Source organism: Dipodomys merriami, unplaced genomic scaffold, assembly GCF_024711535.1.
Source record: "Dipodomys merriami isolate MVZ:Mamm:240054 unplaced genomic scaffold, mDipMer1.0.p SCAF_11, whole genome shotgun sequence".
NCBI classification, from domain to species: domain Eukaryota; kingdom Metazoa; phylum Chordata; class Mammalia; order Rodentia; family Heteromyidae; genus Dipodomys; species Dipodomys merriami.
The window spans coordinates 5,137,072-5,157,412 of NW_027202382.1; positions in this window are offsets into that span (position 1 = coordinate 5,137,072).

The following is a 20,341-nucleotide window of genomic DNA, read 5'->3' on the forward strand; positions in this document are numbered from 1 at the left end:
TTGATATTTGAGTAACTGCTTGACTGTATTTAAATCAATATAGATAAGAGAAAATTTCAAACTTCTTTAATGTACAAAACTTTTCATTATGAACACATTTGGATTACAGATACATGAATTGGTAGAATTTGTGTGAAGATCTTTTGTGATACTTAATTTTTAAATTTCCCCATCTCTGTATGTATCTGCATAAACAAAGAAAATAACTTTCTGCTTTGCTTTTATTGAATGGTTTCCAGGACTGTGTGTCTGCTCTCGGGCTTTGTTTTAAGTATGCATGTCCTTTTCTTCTATTTTGTATTAAAAAGAAAAAGAACCCATTATTGTCAAGCATGTTGGCATTGTCTCCTTTATTTTTTCCTCCCTCTTTTGGGGATATATGATGGAAGTTATTATTTTCCTGTATCTCATTTTGCATTTTGTAATCTTTTGTTTTGTTTAAAAAGGGCTTTTATAAACACCCCCTCAAAAGAAGAAAACCCTTGGAATTTTAGTATCATTAAGTCCTATATATCAAATTTTAGAAAAATATTTCATGCAAGTTTTCTTCACTATCTTATAAAATGATTATGTTTTTAAAAATAATCTTGAGGATTGGGAAGGTGGCTCAGTGGTAGAGTGCTTGCCTTGGATGCATGAGGCCCTGGGGTCCTCAGCACCACATAAGCAGAAAAAGCCAGAAGTGGCGCTGTGGCTCAAGTGGTAGAGTGCTAGCCTTGAGCTGAAGAGCTAAGAGACAGCGCCCAGGCCAAGTTCAGGCTCCATGACTGGCAATCATCATCATCATCATCATCATCATCATCATCATCATCATCATCACATTAAATTGATAAATGAAAGAAAAGTATTCACTATTCCTCTCTGAAGACTGGGAAAGGACACCAGTCTTTCAATACTACATTTAGCAAATCCTGAAACTAGTCCCTTTCATAATGCTATGTGCTCTCTTTTATTCTCAATTTCAAGGTGAACTTTTGATTGTGTCCTTTAAGAGCCTACACATCCATGCAAATTTAACTCATTCTTTAATCCCTTGTGTCAGCATGAGCCAACATACTTTCACTAATAAGGAATCTCTAATTGGATGACATGAGAGAAGGCCAGATAACTCGACTGGAAGGCAGATGGTTGATTTTTCTTGAGCTCCTTTCATTTCCAGACATTCTTAAAGAAAACAAATAATAGCAAGGTTTGGCAATTGGAACCCTTTGTGCTAGCCATGACTATCCCAGAAATGAGAGAACTGTGAATAAAGTTATTGTATCTCTATTTATTCAAAGAAACATGCAAGGGTAAGCACGGGAAAGTTAACCTACCAAGTGCTTATTTCTCCCTTCCACAGATTTGCACATTCCTTACAAACAGTGGTTGCAGCTGTAAACATTGCAGGCCAGATGCGCAGGGGAAAGAGTATCTATATTTTCTTTGTAACCTATTAGGGAGGCACTAATTTAGTTCAATCTCACAATTCTAGTCTGATACCATAAGTAGTCGACTTGTGTAAATATTTTATCTGTTTTTAGTTAAAGAGCTAAGTCCTTCAGATTCCACCCCAGCCCAGTAACTCTCCAAGATGGCTTTTTGAGTAGTTTGTGATGAGTGGAACTTATGTAACCTCAGGATGACCTAAGAGAATACTGTTTTGTGTTGTCCCCTCTTTTCTCTACTGAGGAGCAAGTGTTCTGTGACTCTCTCTAATGGCTCTTAGGACTGGCTCCAGCCTTGAGCTTACTGGCTAATTTAGCTTGTATTCTGAAATAGCAGACTAGTATAAGCTTCAGATATGTCTAATATCTCTGAAGGATTTTGATCTCACCATGAGTCACACTAGTGCTGCATTCCTCTAGGACCCAGGTATGTTCTCTTGACCTAGTCTACTCAACTCAGTCATGATGCCCATTTCATGGATCTCGGGTTAGAAAGAAAGAAAGAAAGAAGAAAGAAAAAGAAAGAAAGGAAAGAAAGAAAGAAAGAAAGAAAGAAAGAAAGAAAGAAAGAAAGAAAGAAAGAAAGAAAGAAAGAAAGAAAGGAGAGAGAGAACAGGAAGGAAGGAAGAAAGAAAAAGAAAGAAAGAAAGAAAGAAAGAAAGAAAGAAAGAAAGAAAGAAAGGAGAGAGAGAACAGGAAGGAAGGAAGAAAGAAAAAGAAAGAAAGAAAGAAAGAAAGAAAGAAAGAAAGAAAGAAAGAAAGAAAGAAAGAAAGAGAAAGAAAGAAAGAAAGAAAGAAAGACTGCCCTCAGCATCTGCAAAAGGGTACACAGACACTCTTGAATCCTTTACCTGTCTTCCTTGCTACTTATTCCAATGTGATGTGCTATTTTCCTTCGCAAGAATGCAAGTAAATACTACAAAACTACCTAGGGGGATGGAAGTATAGAAAGAACACAAGAGACTGTGCACTGTCATCTCACTGTGTTTCTCTCTTCTCTTCCTCAACATCTCCAGAGCTAGAAGACAGAGACTTCTGAATTTCTAAAATTAAACCAAACAGGTATTTTAGCACTGTACCATATAGAATAAATAAACATTTGTAATGGTTCTATATTACAATGTTACAATTTCATATTTTTCTTACTGTCAGGTTGGCTCTTATTCATCAATAGTGTCCAATATTTTAGCCCTGAGTTGTTCTTTCTCTCATTTAATGATCTGAACAGGACTTCAGGAGCACTGGTACTACCTCCATGTTTGCACCTCTGATTGGCTCTTTAGAAACTGTAACTCTAACAGGTATAAATATTTTTGTTTCAGAATGGGATCAAAATATAAGAAAGAAGATCATGACAGAAAGGGACTTTTCAGAAGAGACATTTTGAACACCACTATTTTTAAAGGTAGCATAAATTTTTGTAAAGGATTATCTGGAAAGATAAATAATATCTAATGTCATCCCACAAAAGACAAGGAAGCAATCACTCATGTGAGATTGTGTTTTTTTAAGTACTATGATTTGAACCTAGGGCTAGAGAAATATTCTACCACTGATCCATGCCTGTAGACTTTTGTTGCACTAGTTATTGTAAGATAGGTCTCTTTTTGGTCCATGCTCACTTCTGGACTACAGCTCTTTTATTTTACACCTCCCACCATAGCTGGGATGACAGGCATATGTCACTCTACCCAGCTTTGTTTCATTAAATGTAGTCTCATGAATTCTTATTGCCTGGCTAGCCTGGAACCAAGATCCTCCTGATTTAGCCTCCTGCCTAGCTGGGAGTGTACAATATCACATTCAGCTGTTAGTTAAGAAGGCATCTTGGGAATTCCTGCCTGTGTTGATCTCAAACCTTGATTTTCCCACCTCAGCCTCATCGTTAGCTAGGATTGCAAATAAGGGTCCTAACTCTCAGGTAATGAGAACCTTTTCACTAATATCATGTAGGTTTTTTTTTAACACAAGGTGATTATGAAGAGCAGGCTGCTTCCCAGATGTTTCTAGCTCTCAGTAGGCAATTCATCCCTTGGTTGGTTCCCCCTTAAGTGGGTTGTTTTGCTGCTAGTGTCTCTTCTCCCTTAGTTTGCTTTGAAGTAATACAATTTGTATTATCAATTTGTATAGTGAGTTCCACAAGTATAGTCATATCATCACTCCTCTTCCTGTAAAAAATATTCTTTTGGGGGAAAAATTCATATCTTGCAATCTACAAACAATGATCTTGGCAAACGCATTCTGAATATTGTAGAAATTACGATGTGCAATACATTTCTATTCCCTGAGGACATGTTTCTGCCTTTCTCAGGTGTCTGGCAAGCCCCTAAGAATCATGATATGTCAAGGGTTTATTCTTGGCCTCTGTGCCACAACAATGGCATGTACCTTCAAAGGCATGTATACAGTGAACCACTTCCTCCAACTAACTCCTACCTTCTAATGGCCCATTCTACAATAAACACATCAATGTGTTCATCTATTAAGTTTTACTCACATTATCCAATCACTTCTCAATAGTGCTACCAGCTAGAGACTGACACATCAGCCTAATTTTAGGGTTACTGTATAGCTAAACCCATAGCGGAGATATACACATGAGTCTTTCCAACATCCCTTTCTTGCCCACAATTCTATCCCTTAACCTTTGACCAATAAAATAACAACTTGTTTTAATGCATGACTTCATTACTGGATTAATGAATAGAGTGTCCACTGCACAAGTCTTCAGTGTTAGCACCCCTAACCAGACAAACTACTTTCCCAGTAGCCACTTGCTTGAATTTTTGGAAAAAGCTCTACATAAATTCTTAATCCCCTAGTTTTCATAAAATTGCTTCCGCCCTAGGGGATAATGCTTGGCCCAGCATAATGGAACATGACATAATGGATGTCAAGAGTCAGGAAAATGGGAGGATGGGATTCATCAAAAAGGAAAAATAAAACCATAAAATGTTCTGCCAGATCTTTCATTCTAGACTTTGGAAAGTCGGACCTACCTTCATAGGCTTTGGTAGTCAAAGCAAAGTTTGAACAGTACTAAGAAATTTTGACATGTATAAATTGGCAACCTGTGTTGCTTCTGACTCAGCATAATTTTTTAAGCTGCCTGTCGTGTTTGTTAAAAGAGAAAATATCCTATATCCTGATTGTGATGGTTTTACAATAGGATCAAGAAAATAGGTACTGAGCAGTCTTTGGTCACAGTTAAGGGCCTTGTAGAAAATTGGTTAGAAATAGAGATTTCACAGGCCAGGTGTTCTCATGAAACTGACATCCCTAAGTCTACTTGGAAAAATCGTGGTCTTGTTTTACCTACTTGTCATTATCTTGTCAACAATGATTCTTTCATAGCCTCTGTAGATTTGAATTCAGTGTCCAGTGTTTAACAGCACCATTAAACCAATGATATAAATGACCAGTCTGTTTGCTTAGTAAAAAAAAATAGTTCTCCGAAAAAAGGGATAGGACTCAATTCCTTAACTTTTAAATTTGTAATTTTTCATAGTCCTGATTAAAGACATAAATTCAACTATCCAACTCACAAGTTGTGCAGAGATGGGGCAATATATGGACTGGTATAATCAGGGTACATATGGGCTTAGTATAATCCATTCGAAATATGTGCTCCCTCCTGCTTTGGAACACTATGCTGATACTTTTGATCAAGTTTTCTGACTAGACCAGAGGAGGAACAAGGAAAGTAGATTCCATCTCTGGCTTTGCTCCAAATTAAATACTATATTCACTAGAGATGTCTTAGTCACAGTTAAAAGTAACTTTTCTCTGGAAGACCTTCAACTTCACAAGCATTCGGTGAGAGCTACTATATGTCCAGGATTTCTAGGCTCTGTAGAAGAAACAGTGAACATAAAGAACTATCTTAATGATGCCTACATTCTAGAAGAGATACATAAAATATGTAAAGCATGTAAAATGACAAAAGTAATAGAAAGATATCAAGGAGAAAGCTAGGGGTCAATTTTAAATAGTGCAGTCAAGGAAGACCCTTCGGAAAAGAAACTAACATCTGAGTAAGAACCTATAGATGGGGTCTGAGAAGTTGGCTCAATGGTAGAGCGCTTGCCTTGCATGCCTGAGGCCCTGGGTTTGATTCCTCAGCACCACATAAGCAAAAAGAAAAAAGCCGGAAGTGGTGCTGTGGCTCAAGTGGTAGAGCTGAAGAGCTGAGGGACAGCGCCCAGGCCCAGAGTTCCGGCCCCACAACTGGACCCAAAAAAAAAAAAAAAGAAAAAGAAAAGAACCTATAGATGGTGAGGGCAAGGGTCTCATGGAGATCAGGGATGGTCTGTGTGACTCATGCAAAGAGAAAAGCTCTAAGAGGGAAAGATGCACATTTTCTTTTATTGCAATGTGGAGGACTGAGAGTAGAACTAGTGAATGCGTTGTAAAAATGTATTCTGTGTTTGATGAGCACTCTGTTGGAATATCTGCTGAAATTGACTTCAGGGTAGCAAAGACAAGTGGAGAAGCTAATCAAGATGTCATTGCAAACCTCTAAATGGCACATAATGTTTGCCAGGACCAGAGGAGAAGCAGTGAAAGCAGAGAGAAATGAACAAATCCATATATATTCTAGAGCCAATGTTGACAGCATTTGCTGATGGATAAGCTACAGGGTGGAAAAGAATGAGAGGAATCGTGCTAGACTCCAAGCTAGACTGAGAAACAAGAAGGCTGAAATCCAATGGGTAAACAGAATCATCTCATTTCAAAGAATCCAAGGCCGGGGCCAGATGGGTTTATATGTTATGTCTACATGCAAAAGAAAGCTAATATAGCTAGAATGAATTAACTACTGGTGTGTGTCATTTAAGGACAGGATATGTTCTCCACACATTTAAGTTTCATAACAGTAAATAATTATCCCTGTCTCATTAATTAGGAGTTGACATCACCCTCACTCAGCCTGTGGTTGAGTCTTACATAGAGAATGCTATTGAGTTTTTTAAGCCTTAGGAAAATAATGTGGGGTTTTATCTAATCTAAAATCAAGAGTTATGAATGAGAAAATGCAAACTTGAATGTGTGAGCAGAAATTAAATAGTATAGCAGAATACTTTGAAAACATGGAATCATGCCAAAGTAAATTTATGGCATTATAAAGTTTTAGTCATAGTATCTTTTCTTTCGGAGAGTTCTTTTCTTAAAATGCTTAGCAATTTTTTGCTCTCAAAATATGGTGAACTTAACAAAACTGGAGAAGAAACATCTTTTTAATTTTTAAAATTAAAGGAAAGGAACAAACTATAAATTATTCTATATTTTTATATTAACAAACCATCAAAAATGATTCCAATGTTTAATTCTACTTTTAAAGAAATACAAATCTCTGGAAATCTCAAGGATTGCTAGTCTGCTTTCTATTCACCGTACTTAATTTGTTTTTGAAATTGTGAGAAAGAAGTTCTGAAAAAGATATTGAAAATCCAGGTGCTAAGGCAAGTCATCTTCAGAAATGTGACTGTGGGGAGTTACTTAATTACTCTAAACCTTAACTTCTATAAAGGATAACAATGAATAGATAATATTATTAGATAGTAACTGATGGGCTAGTTGTAAGGGTTAAATGATTTAAGATGTATAAAGCCTCTATGGAAAAAATATGGATTTAATAGGGAAAACTTATTATTATCAGTAGCTTCAATCCATACAGAAACACAATGAACATTGCCCCAGTTTTTGGCTGTTTGGTTTTTATGATTTTAAGACAAGGTTTTACTTTGTAGCCCAAGCTAGATATAAATTCATGTTCCTCCAGTCTCAGTGTTCTAAGTGCTAGGATTAGAGACATGTGCCACCATGCTGCCCCAAGGTTGCCACAATTTTTTTTTTTTTGTCGGTCGTGGGGCTTGAACTCTGGGCCTGGGGGTTGCCACAATTTTTGAAAAGCTGAATTTTGAGACCTGCTCAAGTTAGGTATTTCACTCTATCATAAAGTAAGGCTTGACTTTCAAAGATAAAGGAATGAACGTTATTGCATTTTCTTTCCTGGAATTTGTTCCCTCCATTCTTGCTATCCATGCAGAATATCATGAATCTCACAAATATGATCAGTTTGCAATCCACTTGCTCATCATGGCCCCAAACACTAAAGCCTAGAGACTACTAATTATTTATTTAAGTTCCAGAATTTGACAATACCAATATACAATATTTTAAAAATGAATAGGTAATATAGTGGTACTCAAAAGAAACATTTTTAAGGCACAGTTCTTCTCTGATCAAAGAAGTGTGTGGTGGCTATCATGTTATCAACCCACCATACCTCCCAGTGATCAACAAGCAGATACACATGCCTCACTTACTGAAGGATGGAACCCTTACAAACTGGGCAAAACTCTTCTCTAGAATATCCTTGTAATAATGGGATATCTGTTGGGATTGGGGGGGAGGGAGAGGCTGGGAAGGGATGTGAAGGGTAAACAAAGGAGGAGGCTGCAATGCTTGGTAAGAAATGTACGCATTATCCTGCCCATGTAATTGTAACCCCTCTGTACAGTATGTTCACAAATAAAATTAAATTAAATTTAAAAAAAAGAATGGGATATCTGGACAATTAAGGAGAAAAGCCTGGTATATATCTATCCCTCAGAAAGAACCAAAATCAAAGCCTTCATCTCAAGTTCCAGTCCCAGAACTGTGAAAAAATAATTTTCTGTTGCTCTGGTACTCAGTCCAGTGCTCTATTACGAAAACACTAGCAAACTAATACACCATACAATTCATCCATTTCAAATGTCCAATTCCATATATCTTAATATACTCACAGTATGTGTGACCGGACCACAGTCAATTTTGGACATTTTCATCACCTCAATAAGAAACTCTGTATTCATTAGCTACTACCGTCTTGTCATCACACCCTCCTGAGCCCTAACCTACTTTCTTCTTTCTATAGATTTGCCTTTTGTGGACATTGCATATAAAATGGCCTCTTTCACTTAGCATGTTCTTAAGATTAGGTATTATAAGAAAGAAACAGAAAGAAAGAAAGAAAGAAAGAAAGAAAGAAAGAAAGAAAGAAAGAAAGAAAGAAAGAAAGAAAGAAAGAAAGAAAGAAAGAAAGAAAGAAAGAAAGAAAGAAAGAAAGAAAGAAAGAAAGAAAGGAAGGAAGGAAGGAAAAAAGAAAGAAAGAAAGAAAGAAAGAAAGAAAGAAAGAGAAAGAAAGAAAGAAAGGAAGGAAGGAAGGAAAAAAGAAAGAAAGAAAGAAAGAAAGAAGGGAAGGAGGGAGGGAGGAAGGAAGGAAGGAAGGAAGGGAAGAAAGAAAAGAAAGAAAGAAAGAAAGAAAGAAAGAAAGAAAGAAAGAAAGAAAGAAAGAAAGAAAGAAAGAAAGAAAGAAAGAAAGGAGGGAGGGAGGGAGGGAGGGAGGGAGGGAGGAAGGAAGGAAGGAAGGAAGGAAGGAAGGAAGGAAGGAAGGAAGGAGAGAGACAGAGAGACAGAGAGAGGGATTAGGCATTGCTTCAAGATCCACACATTGCTTGTTATATCCATTATATAGATACACCACATTTTGTTTATTCATTTGTCAACTGATAAACATTTGAATTCTTTCTACCCTCTGTCTATTATGAACAATGCTGCTATGAATATTCATGTAGAAAGTTTGTGTGTGTGTGTGTGTGTGTGTGTGTGTGTGTGTGTGCCAATCCTATGGCTTGAACTCAAGGCCTTGGCAAAGTCCCTGAATTATATTTTTTTTCTCAAAGTTAGCATTTTACTACCAGAGCCACAGCTCCAGCTCACTTCTGGCTTTTCAGTGGTTATTTAAAGAGTCTCACAGACTTCCTGAGCCAGCTTGAAACCACGATTATAAGATCCCAGCCTCCTGACCAGCTAGAGTTATAGGCATGAGCCACTGGTACCCAAGAGAAATTTCTCTTTAAAGGGGAAAGCATTATATTTATTGGATTATAACCTAAATGAATCTAGTGATGAAAACTCACTATTTCTTTGAACTGATTTTTTTTGAAAATTTCATGCTTTCTTATTTTCACTGGAGCCCCTCTCATTCCTATTTTAAACAAGCTATCATAATCCATTCTCGAAGACTGATTTGTGGTCTACTTGTTCAATGATTGCCTGGCTCTAAGTTGACAGAGGATTCAGGAAGTCCCTCAAGACAGAAGGAAAGTGACATTGTAAATGAAGTGTCATGACTATTATGAAGCTCAGATGGCAGGGACACATGTGGGTGAGTGAGTGAGTATGCATGTGAAGGATTGTGTTTGTATTCAGAAGCATAAAAGAACTCCCCAGGTGTGGAAGGGCTGGCCATATCATGTTAGGTTTAAATGCAGTGGTTGAAGCAATGCCAGGCAAAGGAAATATTTGATTTAGATGCAGTACACCTGGCCCATTAGCTCATCAGACTACACTACAGTTTTCACATAAAGGTGTGATTTATGAGAGTTCTATTTTATCAGTAGTTGTAATATGAACCCATACAGAGTGGGAAAGTCTCAGGAATCTTGATTATTGCCAAATTATATCATGAGGCTGAACACAAATTTATGAGTACATTGATGTAGCAGGTCACCAAGTCCCTGTTTTGACTAAGTGTTTCTTTCCAACTTTTTGACATAGGAATGCAATGTTTAAAATAAGAACATTCTCACAGTAATGATATAACAGGTGAGAGTGTATACTATGTCTCTCTGTCAGCTTTGTGAGAATAATGGTCTCTCATGTTGGTTTAGCAATTTACAATATGCCAGACATCAGGTTAAATGCTGGAGGTACTGTTGAGAAGTAAAATAGATGTGGCCCCTGCTCTCCCACTATCCCAGAAAGTTTACTCACTGATTTGTGTATTAGAAAATTACTCCAGACACATTTATGAGAAATTCCAGTTCTCTTAGAAACTGGTTAGACATATGTTTGTACTAGACACTGGGCTAGGCATAGCAAGTTGAGAAAACAATCAAAATATATGGCCCTTGCTTTCAAATAACTAATAGGCTAGAATGTGGACATGGATGTGCATATACCACATACCAGAAGATGAAGACTGTGTGCTATATACTAGCCTCAATTCCCATCAACAAATGAATAAAGAAAAGATGATATATAAACACAGTGGAGTTTTATTTAGCCATAAAGAAGAATACAATTATGTTGTTCTCAGGGAAATGGATCATAATGTTTAGAGAAATATTCAGACTCCGAAAGGCAAGTATAATGAGTGGAATTTAATGGAGAAAAAAGGCATGAAGATAAGAAGGGGAGTATTAGGGATATGAAAGGGATAAAAGTGGAGGAGGAAGAATGAGAAAGGGTAATAGAAGTGAAAATGACTTAAGAACATCATATACCCATATAGAAATTACATAACAAAATACATTAATTTGCATAATTACTATATGCTAATAAAAATCAAACATGATAAAACAACATTGCTCTATAAATAATATAATATTTTAGAATAGAGGTATTGAACCACACTAAAGCTACCAGCACAACTATGTTTACTGCAGCATTATTTACCATAGCTAAGATATGGAACCAACCCAGATGCCCTTCAGTAGATGAATGGATCAAGAAAATGTGGTATATATACACAATGGAATTCTATGCCTCCATCAGAAAGAATGACATTGCCCCATTTGTTAGGAAATGGAAAAACTTGGAAAAAATTATATTAAGTGAAGTAAGCCAGGCACAAAGAAACACAGGTCCCATGGTTTCCCTTATTTGCAATATCTAGTATATGTATGAGTCAAGCGGAAAAAGTCAGATAATGTGATGTTAGGAAAATGAATTCTTAGATAGGTATTTTAATGTTTTTTTTCTTTCATGCATGTGTTTCTAACGCATTTATAAGTTTATTTCTTTGTTGCTTTGTATGTCCCTCCCCCACAGTATAACCCCCGCTTTCAATATATTTGATGTCAGTATAACTTATGGAGGAGAAGGGGAAAAACAAGTCATTTAAGGATTCAGGTGGACCTGTTGCAACAATGAGAAGTACACATTGTCATGTCAAAAAGGAGCTTTACAATGTCGGTGGGGGGAGAGCGGGGCGGGGGGAGGCTTGGGTGGGGGGGGAGGGGGGAGGCTGGGAAGGGAGGTGAAGGGTAAACAAAGGAGGAGGCTGCAATGCTTGGTAAGAAATGTATGCATCATCTTGCCCATGTAATTGTAACCCCTCTGCACAGTATGTTCACAAATAAAATAAAATTTAAAAAAAAAGAATAGAGGTATTGAAAAGTAGGCATATCACAATCACTCATTCTGTGAGTCAGTGGGTGTTTGTACAGAGGAAAGGGTCTGTGGAGTTTTTCCAAAGAAAATGAAGGCTAAGATCTTTGAGGACTTAAAGGATTTGGACAGACAGTGAAGAAAGAATAAAAAATTCTAATTGGATGGAACAGCTTGAGAAATTGCCTAGAGGCATAAAAGTAATGTTTTGTAGAATAGCAACTAAGTAGACATCCTGTCTACTCCTTCTTCTGTCAGATCCCAAAAAGGAAAGGCACAAACTCAGATACTGCTCTGGCTAAATATTTCAGTGGAAAGCTAAGACCAATCTGTCATTCCTCATTTGAACACCTGGAAAGTCTCAAAGCACATCGAACCATGAACAGCTTTCTTGGGCTTGCCACATATTAAACTTGAATTTCTATGAAAGCAAAAGATAAGTTTAATAGGCAAATAATATTGATTGATAGAATCCCACCATGTCAACATCAAGTATAACTAAAGCTTAAGAAGTACAATATGTCTTTAAACAAAACTGACATTAAGGAGCTGAGAAGGTGGCTCAGTGGTAGAGCACTTGCCTTGCATGCCTGAGGCCCTGGGTTCGATTCCTCAGCACCACATAAGCAAAAAGAAAAAAGCCGCAAGTGGCACTGTAGCTCAAGTGGTAGAGTGCTAGCCTTGAGCTGAAGAGCTGAGGGACAGTGCCCAGGCCCAGAGTTCGGTCCCCACGACTGGACCCAATAAAATAAAATACTTAAAAAAAAAACTTACATTTAAAAAAAAAACTGACATTAAGTATTCCTCCAATTTACTATGGATGATCTTAAATTGACTATAGTTGGCAATGTTCTTGGATCTCTACAGGTTGAGGGAAAACTGTATTTAAACTTGAGGAAGGCAACACAGAATAGTGATAGGCCTTGATTCAAAACTCCCTTCTACCTATTAGATTTAACCTTTCAGAGTAATAGAAACTCACTGAGCCTCAAATATTTTATCTGCAAAATGTGGGTAACAATCATGCTTGCCTTAGGACACTATTGTGAGAGTAAAATAAAATACGTATTCAGCCTGATGCATGTACAACATTGGCGTCTATGCGATGTTATTGTAATGCAAGGAATCTGAGCTTCTTTCTATTCATATCTATAGCTGAATCCTGCTTCTGTCAGATTCGTGGCATCATTTTTAGTTTTGAGCCTTTGCTTCCTCATCAATACACAAGGAATTATTAGAAAGTAATTTATGATTTTTCCAGTACCTGACTCATAGCATATATATTTTAAAAGTTCTTATTAACATTATATAGTTCAAACTAAAGGAAAATTAAATTTTTCTCAGCAGCCATATTTTCTAAGCTTTCAAAAATTAATTTTTGCAAGGATTGTTAAAAATCAGCATCATCAATATAACAAGGCACCATATCAAAAGAAAAACCCAATACACAAAAATGTTCAACACCTGTATCCATCAGAGAAGTTCAGATCAAAACTATACTGAGATGCCATATCAATGGAAAGGCCATTTTTTAATGGCCACATACTAGTGACTTATACCTGGAATACTAATAATACGCAGGAGACTGAGATCTGAGAATTGTGACTCGAAGCCAGCCTGGGCAATCCATGATACTCTTACTTTCAATCAGCCACCAAAAAGCTGCAAGCGAAGGTATGTCTCAAGTGGTACAGTGCTAGTTACCTTCAACTGAAAAAGCTAAAAGATAAGGCTGGGAATGTGGCTTAGTGGTAGAGTGTGTGCCTAGCATGCATGAAACCCTGGGCTCGATTCCCCAGTACCACATAAACAGAAAAAGCCAGAAGAGGTACTGTGGATCAAATGGTAGAGTGCTAACCTTAAGCAAAAAGAAGCTCAGGGACAATGCCCACTCTGAGTTCAAGCCCCAGGACTGGCATATATATATATAAAGGAGTTAAAAGATAGTGACCAGCCCTGCATTCAAGCCCCAGTATTGTGCAAAAAAAAAAAAAAGTTGGTGAGGATGTGGAGGTAAAATGAAGTGTGCTTTTTTTTTTGTGGGGGGGGTTCCGCTCGTGGGGCCTGAACTCTGGGCCTGGGCGCTGTCCCTCAGCTCTTCAGCTCAAGGCTAGCACTTTACCACTTGAGCCACAGCGCCACTTCCGGCTTTTTTCTTTTTGCTTATGGGGTGCTGAGGAATCAAACCCAGGGCCTCAGGCATGCAAGGCAAGCGCTCTACCACTGAGCCACCTTCCCAGACCCAAATGAAGTCTTCTATATGTACTGTTTGTGAGAATGTGAATTAGACCAGCCATAATGGAAAGCAATAAAGAAGTTCCTCAAAAAATTAAAAATAGAATTTCTATATGATCCAGCTAACTCACTCCTGGGAATAAAATCAAAAGGATCAAAGTTGGTTTGTTAGATATCTTCAAATATGTATATAAATATATATGTATATATAAAACTTCTCTAGTTACAATAGCCAAGTTATAGAATCTGCTAGTGTCCACCAACAAATGAATGATGAAGAAAATGTGATATGTGTGTATGTGTGTATAATATTTGGACACAAACAAAAATAAAATACTGTCTGAAAGAAAATGGATAGAACTGTAGACTATGATGTTTGGAGAAATAAATCAGTCTTACAAACATGGTATCATATGTTTTTTTTCATATGCGAAACTTAATATGACAAAAATAAAAAGTCTAGGATGGGTCTATGGGTGTGGAAGAGGAAAAAGGGGGAGAAGGAATGAACATGGGTAATAGAAGGGGCAAATAGGACCAAAGTACAGTATATACTTATGAAAATCTCAAACACATTAACATGCATAACAAACATATTCTAATAAAAATCAGGCAAAACAAAACAAACATACAATTAAAAATAGTACCTTGCATTTTCTTTTCTTCAATTCCTACTTCATTTTCCTTTTGCCTTTCTCTTTTGCTTTTCTCTCTCTGGAATCACACTTACAAATGGCTGCTGCATTTTAGTACATCTACTTCATTTTGAGCTCATTCACTGGACTAAGAAGACAGTTAAGAATTATCTGCTGTGTAGTATGCTTTGGATGTATTCTCTCACTGCATTCTCAAAATACTCTATGACATAAGTATCATTATCATTTCTGATTTTTAATAGGTTAGGAATTGGAATACAAAATGGTGAAACATCTTTCACAAGGTTCTACAGCCAGTACTTGATAGATCAAGGACTGGAACCCAGACAATCTGAGTCCAGAGTCCCGGTCCCTATTGTTAATGCAGTTAAGTATTATTCTCAAGTCTGTTCCTGTGTTAAATGCATACATATAAGATATTTCATTGCCAAGGAAGTTATCATGTGTCATCTAAGGAGTGTAGTACTGAGTTGCACACAATATAAATGTGTATCTAATTAGAATTTTTTAAAAATGCTCTTTGTGCCAGTCCTAGAGACTGAATTCTGGGAGTAGGTGCTATCCCTGTGCTCAAGACTAGAGCTCTACCATTGGAGCCGCAGCTCCACTTCCAGCTTCTTTGGTGTTTAATTAGAGATAAGAGTCATGGATTTTCCTACCCAGTCTGGCTTCAAACCACAATCCTTAAATCTCAGCTTCCAGGGTGGTTAGGATAACAGGATTGTGCCACCAACACCTGGCTCTAATTAAAATTTCTTTTACAAATAGAGTAGGAACCACCAGAAATGGTCTTCAGGGTAATATTTAGAAGGTCTGAATTGTCTGAATCCATCAATTTCGTTAGCCATTTAAATTTGGGTAAACAACAACTCTGTGGTTTGATTTTTTTCATCAATTTCTAAACTACTTGCCTCACATGATTTTTGTAATAATTGAATAAGTCACATCTAAGAAACCATTTCTTTTTTCAGATCAGGGTAATTGCTATATCTATCATCTCAGACATTTTATCACATCTTTCTGTTAGGAACTTTCAATATTCTCTTAGCTGTTTTGAAATATTCAATTCAAATATTGTCAGTCGTAGTTATCCTACTGTGGTAGAGATTATAAGCTATTGCTTCTATCCAATGGTAGTCAATAACCATCATCTCTCTATTTCTCCCTCCCCTACACTTCTCCCAGGTTCTGGTAACCACTACTTTACTCTATACTTGAGTGAGATTTTAACCAAAATTCTAAGCCAGAGGTCCAACTGTAGATATTTCCATGTCAAGTTTGGACATTCACCACAAATAAAGACAAGAGTAGCAATGAGAATAGAGAACAATCACACTTCAGGAAAAGAAAAAAAAAGCATTTCCTGTCTTTGGTGTGCAGGCATGAGCTTTAGATTGAAATAGGGCAGGGGAGAAAGTACACACAATTAAAAAGTCACAGGGAAAGTATCACCTGATATCATTATCTCATTCTGCTTCTACAAGGGGTTCTGGACAAGTTGTTGTCACTGTCTTCGCTTGAGGAGAACAATATGATTCTAATGAGGTGATTACTCCTGTTCCAGTGTATAGCCTCATTATTACACATAATTAAGAGGCTGTGTTGTTCCATTCTTTTTTGGGGGGGGGGGTCCGGTCGTGGGGCCTAAATTCTGGGTCTGGGCGCTGTCCCTCAGCTCTTCAGTCCAAGGCTAGCGCTCTACCACTTGAGCCACAGCGCCACTTAGAGCTTTTTTCTTTTTGCTTATGGGTGCTGAGGAATCAAACCCAGGGCCTCATGCATGCAAGGCAAGCACTCTACCACTGAGCCACCTTCCCAGCCCTTGTGCTGTTCCATTCTTTAGGATAGTTTCAGTCTCTTGTCATAAACATAGAATTAGCTGTGGTAGCTCACACTTGTACTCCTAGCTACTCCAAGAGCTGAAATTTGGAAGAACACAGTTTCAGGTCAACCTGGGGAAAAAATAACTAGCAAGATCCCATTTCAAAATAAAAAAGCTGGTGTGGTAGCACACATTTGTTATCCCAGCTCTCAGAAGAATCGCAGTTTCAGACTATCTGGGCAAGAAAAGTAAGATCTAATCTGAAAAATAACTAAAGCACAAAGGGCTGGTGGCATGGTTTAAGTGATAAAGTATCTCCCTAGCAAACTCAAGATTCTGTATTCAAACTCCAGCATTACTAAAACAAATACCAAAAAAAAGTCAGATGAAACCAAGTCAGAGGCATTTTGCTAACACATACTGGACTGTTGAAAAGGAAGAATAAAAACTTTGGCAGAGATTTGTCATGCAAGGGTAGTTACACATGCTGTGTGTGGAAGTGAAAAGGAGCGGGGCTAGTCTACCCAGCAAATAGTGATGCAGGAAAAAAAAACCCTGGGCCTTGTGGTCTGAGGGTCTGTAGCCTAGGCTGAACTTGAGCTTGCTGTGTAGCAAGCAATCACCCATGAGTGATTCTTCTGATGAAATTACAAGTGTGTCACCACCACAACCAGCATGGATTTTTCATTGGAAGGAAAAGCTGGCCATACAACATGAACTCATCAGACACTGGAGAGCAACCAATCATTTCAATGCTGATGTCCAAAGGCTCTGGAGCGGTAGAGCACTGCCCAGAACCTGAATTTTAAACATCATTTGGATGTGGTTGGTTAGTTGACTGCTTGACCAACAGATTTACTTTACTCTGGGGTAGCATTCGTCTTATGATTGTGTTTCTGAATCCTCTGAGATCATCAGCCAATATATATGGAGCATGTGCTATGGTAAGATTTCATTGAAATGTATAAAGAAAATGGTTTTATACTGCCTCAAATCCCCTTTAGTCTAGGAAATATTTGCTATACATAACCTAAGTGTGTAGCATGGCCAGTATTCATGGAGAGGAGCTCAGGACCCATGATGACCCTAAACCCTTCAGTCCCAGTGTAACTGGAAGAGTAGGTTATATATCAAGGCCATTAAGAACCTCAGTAGCTCCCTGATCAGAATACAAATGTCAGCAAATACAGTCAGATCAATAGAGCTAACTCTGCATGAAGACTTGAAAACACTAGCTGTGGGCAGCTAGCTGTGTTTATTGGAGCCAGTCCCTGAAGAGCAGTTGGAAGTTAGATGGAAACTTTGGTGACTACAGTTGTGTGATGGAAGCCAGGAAAGTTGACTTGTAATTTGCACCCATCCAGAGAGACCAAGTCCTGCCCTGACCCCAATTAAATTGGACAGGGTTGGATGAGAGAGGAGTTGCAGGACCAGCTCTCATCTTGACACCACTCATTCTGCCTAGATCACAAGATTCCAGCCATGCCCCTATTTTTACATGTTTCTCCCTGACCAATGGGATACAAGAAGTGGGGCCACACCAATATTCCATACTACCTAGTAACACTGGTATTCCCTCTGTTGATTTACACCACTAAGAGCGGTTGAAAGAGGTAGAGGGTGCTGAGTGCTAAGTGAGAGAATCAAGGTGACTTTGGAGATGAAAGTAGACATAGTTGGTGATCCTCGTGATACTAGAGGTGATTTCAGAGACGCTGGAATGAGCTCCACATTTCCCATCCCAGCACAAAGATATCTGAGCAAACAAGATGAAAAAAAAATAGCTATAGGAAAGAAACTACTACAAGAATACCAGCAGAGAAATTGTCCTGATGGACCTGTAGAATACAGAAGGAAAAAAAGACGAAGAAAACTAAAAAGGCAGGTAACCCCAGGACAAACGCTACCGGGGATTATAGTTCAATTATAGGGGCAGCCAAAGATCACGCTGACCCTGAGCCTTCCCAACTTTGGGTACAGTCAGAGATGAAAAGATCAAGTGAGTCACTGGTCCCAATAGAACCAAGAATATTGAATTGCACTACTAATACCTGGTGCTTGCCCTAGACTCCAGCAGAACATAAAACTGGCAGCTCTGCAGTGAAATCAAGCAACTGAAGCAGGAAAAGAAAGACCTGTAGGATCAACAAGGGAAAAAGAATGAGAAGATGACCAGTATGCAGGAAGCACTGAAAACAGAACTTTAGCTCCACAAGCTATCAATAGAGAAGTTGGTTTCAGAAAAATTCAATTTACAATCTGCCCTAGCCTACAAGCAGCAAGTAGCCAATGAAAGAGAATTGGATCATGAAGATCTTGCCAGCTGCCTGCTGGCTTCACAGCAGCATGCTGCACAAGTAGAGAAGACATTGTCTGCAGTCTCTACCACACAAAATGAGACAGACAAGAACAACCCAGAGCTCATTAAAGACCTGAGCAATATAAAGCTATAGCTCCAGGAAAAGATCAGAATCTATGATGACCTGGAGGAAGAGAACACTGAACTTCAGGAGAGGCTGGGAGTGCTCCTGACACAGAAGGCCAACATAAAGATCAAAATTCACCAGTTTCAACAAGCACTAGTGGAGCAAGCAGAGTTGGAAAGACAACTGGACAATATGAAAGAGTAGTTGACAGCATTAAAGTTAAAGAGAGACAACTCTATTGAGGACCTGAGGGTGGAGAGCTTCAAGTGGCTGGAGAAGGTCCAGAAGCTCTTGGAGCAGATGAAAAAGGAGAAAGAAAAAGGGGTGAGGCAGGTGTGGAATTGAGAAAACAGCTGGCAGAGCTGCCACCCCCACAGCCTCCTACAGGAACCATATCAGGATGAGCAGCAGCTGCAGGCCCAGACCTACCAGATGCAAAAGGAGCTCAAGAACCTGGAGGAACAGCTTTACATCCAGATACAGGAAAACCAGAGCCTGGGACTCCGGCATATGGAGCAGCAAGAATGAATGTGGATACTGGAGAAGAAGGCTGAGGAATGGGATGAGCATGCTGAGGATCAGCACAAGATCCTTGAGATAATGGAAAAGGAACATGAGACCATGAGGTGCATATTGGTATACAACTGTTAGCTGAAAGATCAGCTGGTCCAGCTGACTGAACAGTGAGAAGGAGGAGTTAACCAGCACCCTGCACTCAGCGCAGCAGGTGAAGAAACAGCTGCAGGAGAAGCTGAGCCAGTTAGAAAAGAAGTTAGAAGAATGGAAAGAGATGGCTGGGTTAAAGAGCCAAGCGGCTCAGAATCTGCAGGAGCTGCATGACCTGGCTAGCTGCAGGAGCTCAGAGCTACCCAGGATCAGCACATGGCCTCCAGTCAGCAGCTGACCTCAGAGAAGGAGGCCCTGCAGCACCTGCTGAGGCACACCCCACTGCTGGAGCAGCTGAAGCAGGAGCAGGTGCAGAGCAAGTTAGGGGATCAGGTGGTGCCTCAAATTTACAGGAAACACTGACGTGCCTGGAAGCAACAAGACAGGAAAATGAGCAGCTGCGGGCCCAGCTGAACTTCCTGGCTTTTGCTTGGCAAGGTGAAGGAGTAAGCAAAGAATAAAAGGATGAGGAGGCAACTCCCCCTCATGTGACTGTCCCAGAGGACATAAACAACCCACAAACCATGAGGGCTTTTTACCTTAAAGCACTATCAGTTGCTGAATCACAAAAGGTGAAACTCAGCCAGCAGCTGCAGGAGCAGCAGTCCAGCTGTGGGTGCCTGGCCAACCTGGCAACCCAGTGCCAGACAGACCTGGAGCACCAGGCCCTCTTCCCCCAGAGCTGGAACCATGGAGTGTCTGGGGAGAGGAAGCAGAACAGACAGGTGCTCAAGAAGCTGCTTCATCCATGACCTGCCTGACAAGGTGATTACAGAGTCAAGTGGATGACCTCCAACATCAATGCAGCCAGCTGTCAGAACACATGACCGCCATCGAAGTCTGTAAAGAACAGATGGAAGTTTTTGATGGGCTGCATCAGGAGAAAGA